Source organism: Thamnophis sirtalis, unplaced genomic scaffold, assembly GCF_051295495.1.
Source record: "Thamnophis sirtalis isolate CommonGarterSnake01/CBP01778 unplaced genomic scaffold, rThaSir2_p1.2 scaffold_13, whole genome shotgun sequence".
Taxonomy (NCBI): domain Eukaryota; kingdom Metazoa; phylum Chordata; class Lepidosauria; order Squamata; family Natricidae; genus Thamnophis; species Thamnophis sirtalis.
In genome coordinates, this window is record NW_028261393.1 from 44,125,571 (window position 1) to 44,148,546 (window position 22,976).

General features: G+C 41.3%; 1 long non-coding RNA gene across 1 annotated transcript in view; it reads right to left on the minus strand.

Annotated features, from left to right (window-relative positions):
- LOC148043163 (uncharacterized) overlaps positions 1-22,976 on the minus strand; it is an 88,230-nt gene that overhangs the window by 3,716 nt on the left and 61,538 nt on the right. The gene's annotated exons all lie outside the window — the stretch shown is intronic.

Sequence of the window (22,976 nt, forward strand, 5' to 3'; positions counted from 1 at the left end):
AGCTTCAATCTGTTTGGGGAACAGAGTCCTTTGCTGTTTGAATATCTTCTTGGAGAAGGATTTTCCTCAGCCTCTTGCCACCGCAAGGGATAGAGCACCCTGGGTTGAGATTTCATCCATATTTCATTCCTGCTTTCGCGTTGCCACTTCCAGCCGCCCGCTAAGCTCCTGCCCTGCAACCCTTCCTCAGCCAGCTCAGGAGTGATCTGTTTATACCCCATGTGGTTCTTGGGTTGTGAAGCGACATAAAAAGCACAAATGAAGCGCCGGGCTTGCTGTTTTCCTTCCTGCTGGGTGCAATGAAGCCGGAAAGCACTTCCTACTCGGTAAAACAACGGTCTCTTGCAAATTACCTCAAGGCACCTGAAGCCAAATGTGGCCAAGGGAGTGATTTTCTCCTGCTTTACATTGTCTGTTTAGAGCCGTTACCATCCCCCTGCTGTGTTCTTTTAACAAGTACATCACTAAAATAAAATTAAAGAAATAAAAGAACTCCAACTCTGTATAGAGAATTTTTTTAAAATTCTTGAGGAAGCAAAAGAACCTGTCAAGGTACCACATATTCATGCCAAAGGTTCTTTTTGGTTCTTTCCCTATATAGGTTCATTTGTTCATTCGTTCTCTCTCTCTCCCTCCCTCCCCCTCTCTCTTTCTTTCCTTCCTTCCTTCCTTCTTATCTGCCATCTATATCCAGACACAGCATTTATCTCTTGTCTGTCTCTGTTTATCTATCTATCTATCTATCTATCTATCTATCTATCTATCTATCTATCTATCATCTATCATCTATCTATCATCTATCTATCTCCTATCTATTCATCCATCCATCATCTATTTTTTTGTCTATCTATGTCCATTATCTATCTATCCATCCATCCATTCAGACATCCAGGGTCTAGCTATCTGTCTGCCTGTCTATCACCTATCTATCCATCCATCCCACAACTATATAATTATTCATTCATTACCTGTCTGTCGCTTGTCACCTGGAGGCTGGACTAGAAGACCGGCAAGGTTCCAGCTTACTATATTTTATTCTGTCCTATCCTATCCTATCCTATCCTATCCTATCCTGTCCTGTCCTGTCCTGTCCTGTCCTGTCCTCTCCTGTCCTGTCCTCTCCTGTCCTGTCCTGTCCTGTCCTGTCCTGTCCTCTCCTGTCCTGTCCTGTCCTGTCCTGTCCTGTCCTATCCTATCCATTCTATCCTATCCTTATTCTATTATTCTGTACTGTTCTGTTCTGTCCTGTCCTGTCCTGTCCTGTCCTGTCCTGTCCAATCCTATCCAATTCCTATCCTATCCTATCCTATCCTATCCTATCCTATCCTTCTTCTATTATTATATTCTGTTCTGTTCTTTCCTGCCTGTCCTGTCCTGTCCTGTCCTGTCCTGTCCTATCCTATCCTATCCTATCCTATCCTATCCTATCCTATCCTATCCTATCCTATCCTATCCTATCCTATCCTATCCTATCCTTGTTCTATTATTCTATTCTGTCCTGTCCTGTCCTATCCTATCCCATCCCATCCTATCCTTGTTCTATTATTCTATTGTGTCCTGTTCTGTCCTGTTCTGTCCTGTTCTGTCCTGTTCTGTCCTGTCCTGTTCTGTCCTGTCCTGTTCTGTCCTGTTCTGTCCTGTTCTGTCCTGTTCTGTCCTGTTCTGTCCTGTTCTGTCCTGTTCTGTCCTGTTCTGTTCTGTCCTGTTCTGTCCTGTTCTGTCCTGTTCTGTCCTGTTCTGTCCTGTTCTGTTCTGTCCTGTTCTGTCCTGTTCTGTCCTGTCCTGTCCTGTTCTGTCCTGTTCTGTCCTGTTCTGTCCTGTTCTGTTCTGTTCTGTCCTGTCTTGTCCTGTCCTATCCTATCCTTGTTCTATTATTCTATTCTATTCTATTCTATTCTATTCTATTCTATTCTATTCTATTCTATTCTTTCCTGTCCTGTCCTGTCCTGTCCTGTCCTGTCCTGTCCTGTCCTGTCCTATCCTATCCTATCCTATCCTATCCTATCCTATCCTATCCTATCCTTCTTCTATTATTATATTCTGTTCTGTTCTGTTCTGTTCTGTTCTTTCCTGCCTGTCCTACCCTGTCCTGTCCTGTCCTGTCCTATCCTATCCTATCCTATCCTATCCTATCCTTGTTCTATTATTCTATTCTGTCCTGTCCTATCCTATCCCATCCTATCCTTGTTCTATTATTCTATTGTGTTCTGTTCTGTCCTGTCCTGTCCTGTCCTATCCTATCCTATCCTATCCTATCCTATCCTATCCTATCCTATCCTATCCTATCCTATCCTATCCTTCTTCTATTATTATATACTGTTCTGTTCTTTCCTGCCTGCCCTACCCTGCCCTGCCCTGCCCTGCCCTGCCCTGCCCTGCCCTGCCCTGCCCTGCCCTGCCCTATCCTATCCTATCCTATCCTATCCTATCCTATCCTATCCTATCCTTGTTCTATCCTATCCTATCCTTGTTCTATTATTCTATTCTGTCCTGTCCTATCCTATCCCATCCTATCCTTGTTCTATTATTCTATTGTGTTCTGTTCTGTCCTGTCCTGTCCTGTCCTGTCCTGTCCTGTCCTGTCCTATCCTATCCTATCCTATCCTATCCTATCCTATCCTATCCTATCCTATCCTATCCTATCCTTCTTCTATTATTATATACTGTTCTGTTCTTTCCTGCCTGCCCTACCCTGCCCTGCCCTGCCCTGCCCTGCCCTGCCCTGCCCTGCCCTGCCCTGCCCTGCCCTGCCCTGCCCTGCCCTGCCCTATCCTATCCTATCCTATCCTATCCTATCCTATCCTTGTTCTATCCTATCCTATCCTTGTTCTATTATTCTATTCTGTCCTGTCCTATCCTATCCCATCCTATCCTTGTTCTATTATTCTATTGTGTTCTGTTCTGTCCTGTCCTGTCCTGTCCTGTCCTGTCCTGTCCTGTCCTGTCCTGTCCTATCCTATCCTATCCTATCCTATCCTATCCTATCCTATCCTATCCTATCCTATCCTATCCTATCCTATCCTTGTTCTATTATTCTATTCTGTCCTGTCCTATCCTATCCTATCCTATTCTATCCTATCCTATCCTATCCTATCTCTTGTCTGGTTGTTGATGATCCAATAACATTAATTTGGATCTATTGGAGTGGTTTCCTGTTTTTCTTTCCTGAATTTGACTTCTTCAAAATGCAAACTGCGCTGTTTGTCAACAGAGGGAGCCCTTCAGGGAAAAAATCTCATCAGACCCTCGAAGAGGAAGCCTTCATAAATATGAAAATGTAAAGATCTAAATTGTCATTGCTCAGATTTGTTTGTGTTTCCCAGATCAGAGAGTAGGAAATTGGCACCGGTTGTTCAAGAAGTAGGGAAAGAAAGAGGGAAAGGAAAAGGTTTTTTGGGGGGTATTATGGAATGCGAGGGATTTATTTGATCTGCATCGATACCTATAAGGGAGACTTTCTTCTGATCGGCCCATAATGAATAATTCAATTCTCTTCCATTGCCAGGTCCAGTGTAACTGTCAACATGGTCATTATGGCTTAATGAACAGGTCAGTTTTAAACAAAGCATGACTTAGTGTGATGTGCAAATGTATGTATTTTTCAGACTAGAAGATGCTCTGGACTATAAGATGCACCTAGCTTTTTTGGAGGAAAACAAGAAAAAAAATCTGCCTTTGCCTCCCAGCAATTTGCCTCCTTGCAGCAAACAGCAAACATCCTGGTCAGCTTCAGCACAGTCTGATTTAGCATGAGCAGCTGATTGGCAGTTAGATCAGCCTCCCGGAATACCGCTGATCATCTGTTCCAGGCTGGGGGGATCGCCATCACCCATGGTGATGGGGGATAGGCTGTGGCAGCGATCCTCGCCTCTTGGAATGAGATGAAAATGGGGTGCGTTGAGGCCAAAAACGGGGTGCACAGAGGCCAAAAACAAGGTGCACAGAGGCTGAAAATGGGTGTGCAGAGGCGTTAATAGGTGGCAGTGGCAATGTATGGCCATGGAGGCAACACCTGGCATTGCAAATCTTTAATTTAGGATTAATTGAATTTATAGAAATATCTTCTCTCTCCATCTCTCTTTCTCTCTCTCTCTCCGAGAGAAGAATAGGAAGAGACAGAGACTGTCTCTGTCTCTTCCTATTCTTCTCTCTCTTTCTATCTTTCCTTTTGCCAGTTAATTCTGTGTTCAATCGTTGGTGGTAACTTTGATAGAATGAAATGAAGCAACATTTGGAGTAAATTTACACCACCTACTCTGTCGTGCCATGTGTCAGTCATATCCTGGACCTTTAAAATAAGTCCTTTTGAAGGAACCACCATCTAATTTTTGTTCTGAGAAAATCAGGAACAATTCTAGCTGTCTCCCTTTTTGATATCATTAGTTCTGCCCCCCCCCAAATAACCCCTAACTTTCAGAGGGCTGAGATAAATTTTCTTTGCAAATAACTCCGAGATTTTTTTTTAAAGTTGTTTTCCCAAAACTCCTCAAGTTCCTAGCACTCATCACTTACTAATTGAAGCCTCTCTGGCAAAACCACTGATAAAGGAAAAGTACCGTCTCTCACCATCTGACTTTAAAAAAAAAACCTCCAAAAGAAGATTTCCTGTTTAGTGGTCTCTTACAAACTTTGCAGTCAAAAAAACCCCACAACCTTTCAGGAACTTAAAACATTAGACAATGTTGCCTTAATGTTTTTTTCCCCTGCTATGCAAATGCTACTGGTTTTGGTCGGATGTGTAAAATGATATTGGCAAAAGGTCCCCAGCTCAGCAGAAACCCACTGGAAGGGGGGATGCGACTATTTTAAGAAATGCCTCCTTTCCTTGAAAACAGAAATTGCTTTCATGGGAAGAACGACTTTGCTGTCCCTCATTGAAGCTGTACAAGTATTCTTTTCATAGAGGCTGCTGAATGTAGAAGGCTGAAATCCATGGGTGCAGGCATGTTCAACAAAAAAGCAAGATACTGTAACTCGTATTTTATAAATTTAGCTATATTCCTTTACCTATTAGAATGAAGATTTAGGATTATTTCTGAGTATTGTGGCTAGCACTAGTCTGATAGAATGAAATGCAGCAACATTTGGAGTAAATTTACACCACCTACTCTGTCGTGTTATTATTATTATGTGGTTAATCTTTGGTGAGATTCACGGCCTTTGGGGCTGGTTGGTAGCTCAACAGCTTGAGTCCTAACCAAGGACCTAGGAACTGTTAAGGTAACATAGGAGGATATAAGCTGTTTCAAGTAAGGTGGTTTTTTGTAAAATCAGAATGTTCAAGTCTGATAAATTTAAAATTTCCAAATAACGAGGTAGCCCTTTAGGTGTTGCTCCAAGGGCTCCAATTACAATCGGGACAACACAAGATTTCTTTTCACTTTTTCTTTCAGTAGCTTGTCAGCTCCATGCCCTGATTGCCTAGCAGAGGGAGCTGAGCCCTGTAGCTCATTTTGCACAGAATGTCCAGGAGCCATAGCATCCAATGGAACCCTTGTTAATCTGGGTGACGGTTCAGCCGGCATAAATTTCATTATTTTTTTTTGTATTCACCATATTTGAATGGGTTGTGGAGCAAATTTTGTCTGGCCCTTCACCTAAGACCTGTCTGATATGGTTGTACCTGTTCAGCATATCCGTTAGGATCATTAGAGCATGCAAGCCCCTCCATAACGACAAGGTAAAGCTCCTCAGAGGGATTATTATTATTATTATACAATTGTATCACAGCGGCCAGTTGTTTCGCCGGATTTGGCATTGGTTACTAGTCGGGCCCCACCCAGGGGCCTAGGACGTCATAACATATTTTCGTAATATGCATGCAGATCCAAGCAGTGCAGCTTTTTGCATTTGACTGATGGTGATTTTGTCAATTTTTAACTGTTTTAAATGTAATTCCAGTGCTTTTGGAATAGCACCCAGTGTGCCAATTACGACTGGAATTACCACTGCTGGTTTGTGCCATAGTCGTTGAATTTCTATTTTTAAGTCCTGGCATTTTGCAATTTTTTCATGTTCCTTCTCAGCGACCCTGCTATCACCTGGTATTGTGATGTCTATGATTGTGACCTTATTTTTCTCAACCAGTGTGATGTCTGGTGTATTATGCGCCAATATTTTGTCCGTTTGTATACGGAAATCCCACAAGATCTTGACCATCTGATTTTCGGTGACTTTTTCAGGCTGATATTCCCACCAGTTTGTTGCTGTTTTAATATTATAATTTTTGCACAAATTCCAATGGATCATTTGTGCTACTGAATTGTGCCGCAATTTATAATCAGTCTGCGCAACTTTTTTACTATTTTATATTATTATTATTATTATCATCATCATCATCATCATCATCATCTTTTTTATTCATTAAACATGAAACTCAGTGAACTGAACATTTAAAGATGTGTCACAAATACCATTGACTGGCGCCGATGGTTGATATGAGTTGCTGCCAGCATCCTAGGTATCAACCAAGTATCTTCTTAAAGTGTATGTCCTTGGGGGTCACCTGAGTGGTGCAAAGGTGTGTGGGGCCTTCTTGGAACTGTTAAAAGGACTCTGTTGTCGATTGGAGATAGATGATGTTGTATCCCTCCCCCTCTATTGTGGGCATTTTACATTGTTGTGTATATAATAACAATAACAGAATAACAGAGTTGGAAGAGACTTTGGAGGTCTTGTAGTCCAATCCCCTGCACAGGCAAGAAACCCTATACCATACAGTATATAATATATAACCTCAGAACTCATGCTTGTATGTTTTTACTTCTAGGACTTTAAGTAACTTAATTGGTTTTAAAAACGCATGATTTAACCTGTGCGGTTGGTAGTAATTTCCACGAATACAATTTGTTCTGATCAGTTCTTCTGATCTATCCAGGGTAATCATTTTCAAAAAGAATGAATGTGTTAAAACAATGATAATGAAATGAAATGACTGGTAAAACAAAAAAAAAATGAATGACAAGGCTACAACAATATCTGCCACAGTCGGCCTTCTTCCAAACCAACTACAGAAGCTCATTTTCTCATAGCGTAGCAAACATCTCGTATGAAACAGTCCTCTGGGTATAGGAAGCAGAAGGAGTTGTTTTCTCTAAAATATCTCAGGAGGAGGCAGAATGTAGCACTAAATATTGAATTTCACTTTTTCTTTCTTCCGTTTCCTGTTTTCCCCCTCCTTCTTAATTCACAATAAACAGGGCTGTTGAAACAGGAAGTTATTTTTTTTCACCAAGAGACCAAAACCTACATCAGATACGCCAGATTAGAAAAAGCACAGAATCCATTAGTGCAGGAAGGTAATTTGTTTATTTTTATTTATTTATCTATCTATCTATTTATTTATTTATTTTGCCAACATGTACAAGGTAACAGGTATTAGTATAGGCATGGATATTATTGCATGAGATTGGTACAAATAGATGGATATAAATAAGTGTAACATGGCCATAAACACATAAAATGAGTACATATCAATGGGGACAGTAGGACAGGGACGGTAGGCACGCTGGTGCACTTATGCACGCCCCCTTATGGACCTCTAAGGTGAGGTCCATGGTGACAGTTTAAGGGTAAAGATATGGGGGTTTGAGGAACTAACAACGGAATCAGGTAGAGTGTTCCAGGCATTGAACATTTTATTGCTGAAATCATAATCTGTTAGGTGTTCACCAAATTTCTTCTTTCAATTTCTTCATAGGATCTTTCAAAGGGTCTGATCTTAATATGTACTTTCACCAAAGAGATTTCAACAGTAGACCAGATGGTGTTCTTCTAAGGGTCCTGATTTGAATTGTCCCTTTCATCTCCATTGTAGAATTGGGTTGTCTGTTCTGACCTAGGCTTCCCAAGATCATAAAGCAGACTCCTTGTCCTGATAAAACCTCTTTTATTTAGGTTAACGGGAATTCCTCTCCAGCAATGTCGCAGCAAACAGTCTTTCATGAGATTTCACAACTACAGACCTTTATCAGGCTTGGAGAGCTGCCAGGCTTATATCTTCCAAACGTCACTTTGTAGCAGACAATACTTGGCAAGAAGTCAGGAAGAGATCTTCACCCTAATAAATTGAACTAATTGTCTCCTGCAAACTCCACTCCCCTTTTGCTCCTCTTCATTCTCTATGGGAGGGGCCATTCACCACCCACCTGTGCCTTTACTCCTGAGTTGGCCCTTGTTCCTTAACTGTTCCCTTCACCTGGTAGCTCTGCACATGCACACATCGGGACCAAGCTCCAGCTGTTCTTCTGCCACACTGATATCTGGCTCTGAAGGCAGCTGATAACTGTCGGACGGCCCTGGCCCCCTCTCTGCCTCTGATGAAGAGCACTCATCAGAGCCTTCCCCAGACTCCAGGACTGGCCCATGTTCCTCCCCAACCTCCTCACTGTCTGAGTCAGTCACCAGCTCCACTGGCCGCTGCTGAGCAACAACATTGTGTGCCAAATGGAGAATCTAATAGGTTCAAGGAATTCTAGTGTTTTTCCTAAATAGATCTACAGCAAGAGTCATCAACTCAACATTTGGACTGTCTCTGGCTCATAGCTTCCTTCCTGAAATCCTTCAAGAAGCTGCTGCTGAAAATGGTGTGGAACATGATAACATTCAATATCAACCTGGTTAAAATAAATCAATTTAAGTTCATAAAAATATAACTTTACTAAAAGAAATATATCCCCCCAATGCAGAAAGAAATGAATCAAAGATTTTGATTCTATAAGGTAAAGGTAAAGCACATATGTGCTAGTCATTCCAAACTCTAGGGGGCAGTGCTCATCTCCATTTCAAAGCTGAAGAACCAGCGTTGTCCGAAGGCATCTCCATAGTCATATGGCCGGCATGACTAAACACCAAAGGCACACGGAACGTAGTTATCTCCCCACCAAAGGTGGTCCCTATTTTTCTACTTGCATTTGTATGTCCTTTTGAACTGCTAGGTTGGAAGAAGTAATGGGAGCTCACTCCGTTACATGGCACTAGGGATTCAAACCACTGAACTGCCAAACAAGCTCAGCATCTTATCCACTGAGCCACCGTGTCCCTATTGGTTCTATCTATCTATCTATCTATCTATCTATCTATCTATCTATCTATCTATCTATCTATCTATCTATCTATCTATCTATGTCTAAACACACACCTGATTATAAGTGACTCTCTATTTTATTTTGTTTTATGACAGGATTTATAACAATTTTATTTTAGGTCTAACTAGGTGATATACCTTTTCGATAGCTCACTTCCCCACCTTGTTTAGCTTGATAAAGTATTGTGTATTGTTTTAGTTGCATTGTTTGTTTAGTGTCTTTTTAGTTCTGTGGGTTGCATTGATTGGTCATTAACTGCAATAAAAACAGGCATTCCTACCACATCTTTCTAGTTCTCGTTTCGTTTATAAGTATGTTTTTCCAGCACAATTACATTGCACAGTCCTGTGATACTCTGTTTTTATTTTTATTCTTTTAAGGCACAGCAGGGATTGGAGACAAGATGGAAAGCTTTAAAAATTATGCTCATCGTGGAGAAAAATGGAAGCCCTTCTCTTCCCCTCCTCCTCATACAATACTAATATCCGAAATTGCTCACTGAAATAGATTTATAATAGGTTGGGGAGAGAATAATCTGCAACTAATTTATTATTATGGAATTTTCTGTTCCAAAAATGCATTGTCTTGGATGAAGATCCAGGGCAATGAGGCCAATTGGTGAAAAACAGGGCAGCTGTTAGTGAGAGCTGAAAAAGAACGTGTAGCATCCAAAGAAATCCCACTGAACTGCTGCTGCTGAAAACTGGGACAGCGAGAGAGGAGGGCAATTGCCCAGTGGACAATCCATAAACATCTCCAGGACCTGATGAACTTCTGGGAGGACATCCCGGAGTTGACAAATCGATCTTGGCCCTAATCCAACAGACGTGTCCTTGTGTTTCGATGTTTGTATTGCGATTCTGCCACTCAACTCAGTTAGCCCAGCTTTACAACTGACTGCTCAATGAGATTTGGATTGTGAACGGGTGAAACAATGGCGCCAAGCTGTTGAAACTGTCACACATACCACCGTGCTTTGGTCTAGCTCTCCACATGTAGTCCAGCATTGCTGCACAAAATCTGATTGTGTCCCATCCAGAGAAGTTCAGGAACAATTGCTGGGTGCATATTCTGCTTCAGTTACTCTTTGCCTTTTTATTTTATTTTATTTTATTTATTTTGTCAAACACGTATTAGATAACATATATACCATATTTTTCAGAGTATAAGATGCATCCTTTTTCCCTCAGAAAAGAGGGTGAAAATCTGGGTGCATCTTATACATTGAATACAGCATTTTTGGCCTGGCGAAACCCTGCCCCCTTTGCCAAAATTGCCGTGCATAGCCTTTAAGAGACTTCTAGAGTGCATGCCCTTTTGTTTTTGGGAGGTCTGCAGAGTGCAAAAATCTGATTGTGTCCCATCCAGAGAAGTTCAGGAACAATTGTTGGGTGCATATTCTGCTTCAGTTACTCTTTGTCTTTTTATTTTATTTTATTGCATTTTATTTATTTCGTCAAACATGTATTAGATATATACCATATTATTTGTTATAGAGCCGAGGTGGCACAGTGGTTAAATGCAGCACTGCAGGCTACTTCAGCTGACTGCAGTTCTGCAGTTCGGCTGTTCAAATCTCACCGGCTCAGGGTTGACTCAGCCTTCCATCCTTACGAGGCGGGTAAAATGAGGACCCGGATTGTTGTTGGGGGCAATATGCTGACTCTGTAAACCGCTTAGAGAGGGCTGAAAGCCCTATGAAGCGGTATATAAGTCTAACTGCTATTGTTCATTTTCACACACACACACCCCACAAGCACCCAGGAACACTCTACAAGCCTTCTAAAGGCTATGCATGCCTTTTTTTTGGACAAAAATGGTCTCATTGTTGTGAAAAATGGGCTGTATGGGGGAGATCTGCAGAGTGCAAAAACTTTATTTTTAATTTGCCTCTTCAAAATCTTGGTGCATCTTATACTCGGGTATGTCTTATACTCTGAAAAATACAGTAAGTATAAACATGATTTTGAATACATGAAACGGATATGAATAACAAGGGACATTAGGACAGGGACAGTAGGTACATTGGTGCGCTTATGCACGGCCCTTACAGACCTCTTCGGAATCGGGTGAGGATGACAGTTGCTGGAAAGGAAATGGGTTTTGATTATTTTCTCTCCTCCCCCTCCCTCCCCCCGGGATAATATTTTGAGAAAATTCATTTTGAGTCCCCTCGAGCTATTTTGTGTCGCCTCAGCAAGTTGGGTGGCATCGCAGTTAAATAAATAAAGGAACAATGAATAAATAAAATTCTCATGGCTGAGGTGCAGGTTCTTGTACCTTTTACAGCATTTACTGGAGTGACAACTCCTGTTTTGCTGTCATGTAGCCCCCTTGCAAATTGCCTGCAGATACTTAGGCTTCCTCCTATGCTTTTTTTTAAAAAAAAATAAAAAAATAAAACAAGGAGCATTTCCTTCATCAGGAACGGTGGACAGACAGACAGGAATGCAGACTAAATGATGGTTAGAGGTTTAACCAGAGATCCAGGAAGATCTCCACATTGGGATTGGGTAGCTAATAAATGAAAATAAATAAAATCACTTCCGCCTGGTCTACTTCAAAGGATACTTTGAAACATCGGCAACAGATATTCTCAAGAAATGATAAAGCACCTTGGAAAAGATGCGGAAATGTGGAAGACTATCTTATGGGAAGGTGGATTTGCAGAACAGAATACCGAATAGCAGAGGTCTTCTAGTCCAATCCCTCCTGCTCAGGCAGGAGACCCTGTGCCATTTCAGAGGAATGGCTGTCCAGTCCCTCTTCAAAGCCTCCAGGGATGGAGTACCCACAATTTCTGAAAGCAAGCCGTTCCCTTGATTAATTGATGTCAGGAATTTCTCCTTAATTCTAGGTTTGATCTCTCCTTGATAGGTTTTCATCCATTGCTTCTTGTCCTGCCTTCAGGTGCTTTGGAGAGTATATATGTTGAGATATGGAGAGAGAGAGAGAGAGATACAGACACAGACACAGACACAGAGGGAAAGAGAGAGACAGAGAGAGAGACAGACAGAGACAGAAAGAGAGACAAAGACACAGACAGAGAGACAGACAGACAGAGACAGAGATAGAAAGAGAGACAGAGACAGAGAGACAGAGAGACAGAGACAGAAAGAGAGATAGAGGCACACACAGAGAGAGAGAGAAAGTGACAGACAGAGAGAGACAGAAAGAGGGACAGAGAGAGAGACAGAGACAGGGAGAGAGAGACAGAGAGATAGAAAGAGACAGAGACAGAGAGATAGAAAGAGATAGAGACAGAGAGAGACAGAGAGAGAGAGAGACAGACAGACAGAAAGAGAGAGAGACAGAGAGAGAGATAGACAGACAGACAGAGAAAGAGACAGACAGACAGGGTGAGTGAGAGAGTGAGAGAGACAGAGACAGAGAGAGACAGAGAGAGACAAAGACAGACAGACATAGAGACAGAGACAGACAGACACACACACACACAGAGACAGAGAGATTTAAAATTATAACATATTATAGTACAAACATAGTATTACTCCAGTCCAAGTTTGAGGCATTGATTGTGCATAGCAGTTGGCATTTCAGGACAGTAAACAGACATTTAATAGGTGTCCATGGAAGTGCATGCAAAGATTTAGTACTCAGAATTTAGTACTTATAGCTGACTAATGTGACAAGGTTTTCCTGTTAGTAAAATTTCCTTTTCTCTTTCTTTTTCCCTTTTTCTTCTGTCTTTTCCCTTTTCATTATCTTCCTTCCACCCCCCCTCTCCCTCCAGCCCCCTTCACTCTCACCTGCTTCAGTGTTTGCAAGTCATGGCTGGGAATTAGGGGGTTGGGTGGGAACCAGGTTCTCCTCTGACAAAACAGGCGCATGACTGCACACAGTTCCTGAGGCCGAAGCACGGAGAGGAAATAAAACTTGTTCCTGGAAGTTTCTGAATGGTCAGGTTTATTGGCTGCTTGCAACATGCTACCTGGCCACAGCTGGCATGCTCAGAGCACCGGCAAAATCTCATTAGACTCCCTGTTTTCTATAGAAGTGGCCCGTTTTAAGAATAGAATTACGTAGAGGCACAGAGGCAAATGATGGAAAAAAGAAAAATGGAAGAGATGTACTACGGTGTCTTCATAATATACAAATAGGGGTTCTCTAGTAGCTTGCCGCATAACGGGGTGAGCTCCCATTACTTCTCCCATCTTCTGCCAACCTAGAAGTTCGAAAGCACGTAAAAATGCAAGTAGAAAAATAGGAACCACCTTTGGTGGGAAAGTAACAGCCTTCCGTGCACCTTCAGCATTTAGTCATGCCGGCCACATGACCACGGAGACGTCTTCGGACAGAGCTGGCTCTTCGGCTTTGAAACGGAGAGGAGCACCGCCCCCTAGAGTCAGGAACAACTAGCACATATGTGCGAGGGGAATCTTTACCTTTACTTTAGTTTCTTGGGGGAAGGATTGAGACAGAAAGAAGCAGTACAGTTAGTCCTTGTGTTACGACCTCAATTAAGTCCAAAAATTCTGTGGTTATTGGAGGCATATATTAAGTGAGTTTTGCCCCATTTTGTGGCTTTTCTTGCCATGGTTGTTAAGTGAATCACTGCAGTTGTTAAGTTAGCAACACGGTTGTTAAGTGAATCACTGCACTTGCTAAGTTAGCAAGTTAATTTAGTTGTTAAGTGACTCTGACTTCCCCGTTGTCAAAAGGTCGCAAAACGGGATCACATGTCCTTCGGACACCACAGTGGTCAAAAGCACAAGCCAGTTTCCAAGCGTCTGAATTCTGATCACCTGAGCATGGAGATGCTCCCCAGGTCGTAAGTGTGAAAAGGGCTCACCCGTTCACTTTTTTCAGTGCTGTTGCGACTTTGAAGGGTCACTACATAACTGTTGTACGTCAAGGAGTAGTTGTATATCCCAGTATCCCTCCACACAAGAAAGAGATTTAAAAAGGAAAAAAAAAAAAGAAGGACCTCCGGATGGATTAAAGAAGATGAACAATGGAGGAAGGAGAGTCACACACTGGAAGACCTCCCACCCCTGAAGCTCCGGAGGGCTGCTGATTTCACACACAAACTTGCTAACCTTTCACAGCTGGATTTCTGCAGGAACAAAGTCCGTCTCAATTCTACCCCCCAACGGCAGGCCAAACACACCATGCCGAGCTTAATCCAAAGTGTAACCATATGAAAGAAGCCAAAATTGGCTTTTTGAGTACCGGGTCAACCCTCCAGTATGTGGAGATGAGGGGGGGGGGGGTTAAAACTGGAGTCTTTTTTTTTTCATTCATTTGCAGCCCCAGAATCCAACTGTATTGCCAAGCTTCATTTTTCTAAGACTGGAAACATGAAAATCATTGGGTAGCTCTAAGATACATAACATTTTGATAGAGCTTAGGATAACAGTGGCGGAAGCAGGGATGGGTTTCTTTCTGTCACCATTACTGCCAGTTCGGTGTGCACTTCTGCCTGACATGCGCAGTGGCTGGTAAATAGGTCTGTGCCTGCGCAGAACATTAAAAATGTTTTTAAAAGATGTCACAGTGACCAGGGAACCGGTTCAGGGAGCATGGCGAGCATGACGGCCCTACCGGTTTGGTGACCGGTGCGAACTGGTAGGAACCCACCACTGGCCGGAAGGGACCTTGGAGGTCTTCTAGTCTAACCCTTGCTCAAGCAGAAGACGCTATACTACTCTGGACAAATGACTCTTTAGTCTCTTCTTGAAAACCTCCTTCTGATGGCAAACACTTCCACTGATTAATTGTTCTCGCTGTCAGGAAAATTTCTCCTTAGTTCGAGGTTGGATCTCTTCAATCTTAAAGGACAACCTTAATGCCCAATAAATCTCCAACGGCACAATGGAAAATCCTGAGCTGATGTAGCTCCCACCCATAAGTCTCCTGAATCATCCCAACAGACATGCTCCTTAAATGTTCCTTTTACACAGGATTAGGAAAAAACATAGTCTGCCAATAACTGCTAGGTATCTGACACTACCTATCCCCAGTGGCTGCTTAAGGATGAACAGTCCATAACTACAGCGCAGGTGTCCAGATTCTGCACAGCAGCACTGGGGATTCATCGCAAACAGGTGTCTTCTCCACCATAGTTATGTTCTATAACAAATGTTGCAAACCCTTTGCACTGCTTAGTCTTTTCCCTTGTAGCGTTGAACCTACAATAAACCACACAGTTTATGGATTATAACTGTAGTATAGTTAGATCATGTATACTGACAATGGATTTTATTATAGACTAGCCAATAAACCCAGTGTTGCCCGGGTATTTATTTATAGGAGGAAAATGCCTGGACCAAACGTAATTTCTAATGTTGGATTTTCCCCCTTACCAAAAGGAGCCTCCTTGTGGAGTACTGTGAGACTGTTACCATGGGAACTCCACTGTGCTGTACAGTAGAAGCCATTTAAGGCACAACAGGCTGTATCTTAACAGAACACCACCTCCCCGATGGGTGTTAGGGGAGTCTTACCCCCTCAGTATTTGTTTCCAGAGAGTAAGTCATCTGTGTTAAGAGTGTAATAAATAGATAAATTGATTGATTGCATCATCCCACCCAGGGCAGACCATAATACCCAAGACTTTTAATGGTTGAAAAGCCATTTCTCTTAATGGTCATTCACCTTGCCTCATTTGAATAACCCTTGAGGTTGTATTCCTTCAGACCTCAACAGATGCTGTAACGTCAGAAGAGAAATGCTCCTTTGAGTCTCTTTAGGTTTTGCCAGGCACAATGATTCTACATTTATGCCTTTCTATGCTTCCCAACTAGTATAATAGAGCAATTTGGCATCTTTAAGATGCCTGGTCTTCAATTCCCAGGATTCCCCAGCTTAAATCACTAACATTGTTTAAATCTGGGTGTTTGTTGGGCCCAGCCTTGCAAAATGACACCTGATTGGCTGTTGGTGATTTGCATACGTTAGTTGTGATTTGCACAAATGGGAACAGCTAAAAACAGAACTGCAATTATTGCCTCCTACCATTGCTAATTGAAAGTAACTGCTGTAACCAAAGGACAAGGAGAAATTAATTTCTACTGAATGGCTGCATCCCTGGGAATTCTGAAGCCCAGTGATGCAGGAGTGTGATCAGGGCAACTGGATAATCCACGTTGCAATGTTGTTATAGCAGCTTGAATTATTTTACCCATGTATCTCAAAATTATCATGGTCCTTCACATCTTCTTCTCTCCAAGGTTTTTCTTTAGCTGGAGCTTTATGGATTGAACCTAAGATGTTCCTCATGCCAACCATTAGCTTGGCCACTTAATCATGGCTCTTCTTTGAGGTTCATCTCCCTCTTCTGGTTGAAACAGGAATATGACACCAAGACATGGGCAAGCCTGTGGGTTTTTTTTTTTTTCATTCTTCTAAACAACTTAAGGGACGTGGTGTCTCAGGGGCTAAGATGCTGAGCTTGTCGATCAGAAAGGTCAGCAGTTTGGCAGTTCAAATCCCTAATGCCGCTTAATGGAGTGACTGCCTGTTACTTGTCCCAGCTTCTGCCAACCTAGCAGTTTGAAAGCATGTAAAAATGCAAGTAGAAAAATAGGAACCACCTTTGGTGGGAAGGGAACAGAGTTCTGTATGCCTTCAGCATTGAGTCATGCTGGCCACATGACCACAGAGATGCCTTCAGACAGCGCTGGCTCTTTGGCTTTGAAACGTTGATGAGCACTGCTCCCTAGAGTTGGGAACGACTAGCACATATGTGCAAGGGGAACCTTTATCTTTACCTTTAAACAGCTTAAATCTTAAATTCTTTTCATCCTGCTCATGTAGAAATATACTTGTTGGGACAAGTTCTTTTCAAGAACAAAACTCATCATTGCGAATGCTCCACTATGGCTTGTAAATGCATCACTCAGATTGTTATGAAGAAGAAAGTAACTTCAGCAAGGGAGACAATTTGAGCTAATGGTGAAGACACCAAGCTTTAAACCAGAAGACAGCGAGTTCTAGCCCCATCTTAAGCATGAAAGCCAGTTGGGCAACATTGGATCAATCACCAGGAGATGGTGAATTCCAATCCATGAAATTCCATGAAAGCTGGCTCTGTAACATTGGGACAATCACTCAGTTAGCCTGGGAGTTCTAGTCCCAATTTAAGCATGAAAACTGGCTGGGTGACTTTGGGCGAGTCACTCTCTCTCAGCCTACAATATCAGGTTGGGTGAGAAGCTGAATTGCAACTAATGAATTGATACTTTGTTGAATACTCCCCCCCCCCCCAAAAGCGGATCCTGCTCTTGCAAGAAAAACTCTAGGAAGAAAAAAAAATGATTTCAATAAGGGACCCAGAATATCTAAGACATGCTAAACAATCTGATGTTCTGTTTTCCAAAACATAAGATGATATGAGACAGCCATTCCTGTTCCATGGCACTCATCTACTCTTTTAGGATAGGGAGGGAGGGAGGGACGCTGCTTTTGCCTTTATTACAAGAGTCTTTTTTTTAATATGGACACACTACAGTCACACAAAAAATCATCCTCGAGGGTTTCACCCACTAAAATTTAATCATGGGACACATGACCAAGAGAAGAACTTGGAGAAAGATGAAAAAGAAAGAAAAAGAGGGACATGGAACTAAGAATAGGAATGCAGGAAAATGCATCCAGACTTGTATACAGCCTGCTTTCAGTGGGAATGAAAAGTCATTACTCTAGCTATGGGCTGCCCATTTTTCAATTCTGCCCACAATCTTTCTTACATGTCCAGTGAAAAATGCCAAAAGGAAATGCTTTTATCCTCTGCTCTAAATACCCACAAAAACCTGCTGATAGGACCAGATAATCAGCACCATGGACAGAGCCAGAAGGTCTTCCCCATTTCCACCATTTTCCATTCCTTTTTCAACACCAGCATTCTAGTTTACCATCACTCTCCCAGGATCCTAAACCCTAAAAAGATGACATAAACAGAGACACGGCTACTCTCTCTCTCTTTCTCTCTCTCTCTCTCTCTCTCTCTCTCTCTCTCTCTCTCTCTCTCTCTCTCTCTCTGTGTGTGTGTGTTGGAAGGGACATTTAATGCTCAAATAGCAGTTCGCACAAGACAGTAACTCCCAAGATTCAATTGTATATCATGCAAACAAACCACAGATGGTCCCATCTTCTTTTCAATCTCTATTTTTAAACAGACCAACCTTATTTGCCATTCACAGGCTAATGTGCAGATTAGGAGGCAGAAGGTTTTTTTTAAAAAAAGAAATGAATAAATAGTTTGGAGAAATAAAATGCATCCCCTGTTTTAAAATGGGTGAATTTTCACATACAGTTTTTTTTTTCAAACAGAAATAAAATGATCTGATGATTTGAAAATCAGACTGTGTGAAGTTATGGATGAACATACATGAAACCATGATGGGATAGAAACAGTTTGTTGTGTTTCTCTGCTTAATACAGATAGACACACTTGTATGCTTTCCACGTTTGTGGAAAGTCATAATACATATGTGGCTAATGTTTTGATCTTCAGGGAGGGGGGAAAAGAGGAGGGAGGGGGGAAGAGAGAGAGGAAAGGGAGATGGAGATGGAGAGAGAGGGAGAGAGAGAGAGAGAGAACAATCTGAGCAAAAACTTCATTACCCTTAATAAACGTACTCTAGCACATTGACTGCTATGCCATGAAGTTATCATAAATCACATTGCCTGCTCGACATGTGTCAAAATAAGAGCATATAATACAAAACAGAAGAAAATATTTCCAGTGCCATGCATTCATTTCTTTTCTTTTCTGCATGCCTTTGAGTTATGTTATATACCTGTACTGATGGATCTTAACTGCATAATAAATGGCTGCCCATCAGAAGCAGATGTTGGGTTGAAGGAACCTCCAGACAGGTAGCCCAGCTAAGGGAGAACTTTGTGCTGTGCAGAGAAGGGGTGTTCTATCTATGGGGTGCAGATGAGAGAGGACTGGACAGAAAATGGCACCAAAACTGGACAAATGAGTTGGGCTTGAATGCTTGAAAGATGTAGGACCCTTCACCAGTGATAAAGCAAATCCTATTGTTGAATTAGGGATGGGGTGGCTCAGTGGCTAAGATGCTGAGCTTGTCAGTCAGAAAGGTTGGAAGTTCAGCGGTTCAAATCCGTAGTGCCACGTAATGGAGTGAGCTCCCGTTACTTGTCCCAGCTTCTGCCAACCTAGCAGTTCAAAAGAATGTAAAAATGCAAGTAGAAAAATAGGAACCACCTTTGGTGGGAAGGTAACAGCATTCCATGCGCCTTTGGCATTGAGTCATGCCGGCCACATGACCACGGAGACGTCTTCGGACAGCACTGGCTCTTCAGCTTTGAAACGGAGATGAGCACCGCCCCCTACAGTCAAGAATGACTAGCACATATGTGCAAGGGGAACCTTTACCTTAATTTCTTGGGAGAAGGACTGAGACAGAAAGAAGCAGTACAGTTAGTCTCTTGTTATGACCATAATTGAGTCCAAAAATTCTGAGGTTATTGGAGTTTTGCCCCATGTTGTGACTTTCCTTGCCACAGTTGTTAAGTGAATCACTGCAGGTGTTAAGTTAGCAACATTACCTTACTGTTGAATTATAGGATGCGATGGGAACATTTTGATAACCTCCATAGTTGTTATTTCTAGGAAAGAGGAAGAACGGCGATAAAATTGTAGTGGCCTCTACATTCTGTTTATTTCCCTCGTATCCTCAACAATAAAAAATGAAATTTTTGCTCTTGCACAGAGAGGAGGGAGTGAGAGATTACAATAAAAAGGCTTCCCCAAATTGATTGTAAATGACCCCTTGAAACTTTGCCTTTTAACCTTTTAATCTTTCCTTGGCCAAAGCTTTCTTACAGCCCCCACATCCATGAACCTTGCCAGGAACAATTCAGATAAACTATCCATCGTAACTCTGGGAATAAAGCCCTTTAAAAAGGGCATGCTGATTTTCTCTACACACCCAACAATCTCACACACACACACACACACACACACACACACACACACACACACACACACACACGTGTGTTTTATTTGTGCTGATAAATAAATAAAGGGAGACTAGTATAGATCTATTTCAAGCTATTTAGCTCTCATCAGCTAGCCATACCCTTACTGGGATTTGAACCTGGGCTATATTACATACTAGGCAGACTTCTTAGCCATTAGGCCACAGGCTCTTATCCGTTATCAGCGAAGCCAGGGTGAAAGGTATCTATTAGATTTTTACAACCCCTGGTAAGCCCCAATTATGGGAGGAAGCTAACTGCTTCCAACATTTCTTTAACCAGAATGTTAAATGTCAAGGAAAAAGGCTTATATATATATACACACACACACACACACACACACACACACACACACACACACACACACATGGTGGGGGACACACACACACACACACACACACACATGGAGGGTTTTTTAGAAAAACTGGTTTCAACAAGCATCCCCCCCTAGCCTGCTTTATGGGAGCCCTGGAGAAAAACTCCCTTCAGATGCTTAGCCCAACAGCATAAATTTGATCTCGCAATTAGTATTCAACCCAGCATTCTGGATAGAAACCAATGCTGCAGCCAAGAAGTGGTTTAAAACCCATAAATCATAGATCAATGACAGAACTCTAAGCACTGGATAGATTACAAAAGTAAGCTTTAGTTAAAAATAGATTAACCATTTCCCTGCAGGAATTTGCTTCCCTTTTTTTTAAAAAAAAAAAGAAAGAAAAGAAGGAAACAAAAACCTGCATACAGTGTTAAGGAAAAACCTGATCCAAGTGTTCCTTGAGCCTCTCTAATATATGCATGCGGTAGATTAATAGCCTTTTTCCTTGACATTTAACATTCTGGTTAAAGAAATGTTGCACCGTGCGATTTGAGGGGAAAATAATATACACCATGGAGATTTTTTTTATTATTATTTTCTTCTTCTTTTTTCTTTCTATCAAAGCAAGCCATGAATCAGCTACAAATATAATGTGTTCCAATAACACTGGTAGCATTGGAACGATTACAATAGAAATGCATGATTTATTTATTTTTCATGTATGTGGTTTGGATTAGAATTGTTCAAATAGGGCCCTGGTGTCAATGAAGGGTGTTGTGTAATTATTAAACAGGTCCAATTTTTTTTTTTTTTAAATGACTCATTTGTAGAAATGATAACTGGACAGAAAACAGGATTGTTCCATTTAGGAACAGATATATCTTTTTTAATTGATCAATTGATTTCTGTATAGCAGTGTTTCTCAACCTTGGCAACTTGAAGATGTCTGGACTTCAAGTCCCAGAATTCCCCAGCCAGCGAATTCTGGGAGTTGAAGTCCAGACATCTTCAAGTTGCCAAGGTTGAGAAACACTGCTGTACAGTCTACACTGAGGTGTAAGGTCTGAGGGCCAATTCTTCTAATCATCATTCTCTTTAGTTGTACTGCTTCTTTTTATATTACTACTAGCTGATAACTCAGCGTTGCCAGTGTATTTATTTATATGGGGAAAATGTCCGGACCAAACGTAATTTCTAATGTTGGATTTTCCCCCTTAGCCAGAGATGGGTTGCAGCCGGTTCGGCCCAGTTCGGCCAAACCGGTAGTAGAATTCAGGCCTGGGCCGCAGAACCGGCAGTGACCCAGGCCTGACATGGCGCTGAACCTGTTCTTCATTGTCTTCTGCCATTGACAGCATGGTTCTACGCATTCACAGACAAATTTTTAGTCCAATGTGGATGCGCAAGCAATGTGTGGCTGGCCTTACCAGAGGGAGCCCACTTGAGGAGTACTGTGAAGCCGTTACCATGGCAACTCCACTGCGCTGCACAGTAGAAGTCATTTTAAGGCACAACAGGCTGTATCTTAACATGACACACACCCCACAGTATTTGTTTCCAGAAAGTAAGTCATCTGTATACCAAGTTTGGTTGAAATTGCTCGAGGCATATATATATATATATATATATATATATATATATATATATATATATATATATATATATATATATATATATATATATATATATATATATATATATATATATATATATATATATATATATATATATATATATATATATATATATATATATATATATATATATATATATATATATATATATATATATATATATATATATATATATATATATATATATATATATATATATATATATATATATATATATATATATATATATATATATATATATATATTATATATATATATAATTTTGTATTATTCTTTAAGGAGAGCTAAGTCTCAGTGCTGTATAAGACCATCTCTTTTTTGTTTTGTTTTGAGGGGTGTGCCATGTCTTTTATTCACCATCAGTGTAAAAATATGTGTGAGCTGTGACACATGTTTTAAAGGAATTGCATTCCACCCTCAACTCAAATCATTTTGCTACAAATTTTGAAAAATACATTTAAAAAAAGGAAACTACGTAGCTTGGGGTTGAAGGGAGGGATCCTTGGTGCTCTCTGAGCTTACTTATCTTCTTGTACATGTTTGATTATCCAAATTAGGTAACAACATCAGTGCTACTAAGGAGTGGTGTTTGCTATCGGTTGATAGTCTAGTGCAGGGGTAGTCAATCTTTTTATACCTACCATCCACTTTTGTATCTCTGTTAGTAGTAAAATTTTCTAACCGCCCACCAGTTCCATAGTAATGGTGATTTTATGAAAACCTAATAATGCTATGAATTTTTTTTAAAAAGTCAATTAAATTTTAAAAAAGGAAAGTGCTTCAGTATCGGACAAAACCCCTACCGCCCACCATGAAAGCTGGAACGCCCACTAGTGGGCGGTAGGGACCAGGTTGACTACCATTGGTCTAGTGGTTTGACCTGTTACCATTGGTAGGAGTGGTCTTGGAGATTCCTTGGTTTACTGTTAGCTTTTTTTGACAGTTCCTTAATTGGGGTGTTGTTTAATT